Genomic DNA, 383 nt, shown 5'->3' on the forward strand with positions numbered 1-383 from the left:
AAAAGTGTTCCAGGAGTGACATCATTCTTTCTCTGAGGAGAAGAGACCCCCATTATCAAATGCTACATCTTTAACCCAAGAGTGTGAATTTTCTGTGACATGTTGTAGCCCTTCCCCTGACCAGTCTATATCTATTGTGGTCCTTGAGCCACAGGTCAACCTATAGTCTTGTCTCTAAACAGACAGTCCCACCCTGTTGATTGTTTTCATGGGTGGATTGAACTCAGCATTGTATGTTAATGAAACACTCACAAATTATGAAATGATTACTATGTTTTAAATTTTGGAAAAAAGATTTTGTAAGGGATTATAATATTATTCATGCATAAGAAGCTCCCATATTTTTTTAACCTAATTTTTGACAAAAAATGGTTCCTTATACA

At 35.5% G+C, this 383-nt stretch overlaps 1 protein-coding gene across 1 annotated transcript in view; it reads left to right on the forward strand.

Annotated features, from left to right (window-relative positions):
* Positions 1-383, forward strand: part of LOC106879217 (uncharacterized) — a 5,436-nt gene that overhangs the window by 3,564 nt on the left and 1,489 nt on the right. The window lies entirely within an intron of this gene.

The sequence above is a fragment of the Octopus bimaculoides genome, chromosome 30 (assembly GCF_001194135.2).
Source record: "Octopus bimaculoides isolate UCB-OBI-ISO-001 chromosome 30, ASM119413v2, whole genome shotgun sequence".
In the NCBI taxonomy this organism is placed as follows: Eukaryota; Metazoa; Mollusca; class Cephalopoda; order Octopoda; family Octopodidae; genus Octopus; species Octopus bimaculoides.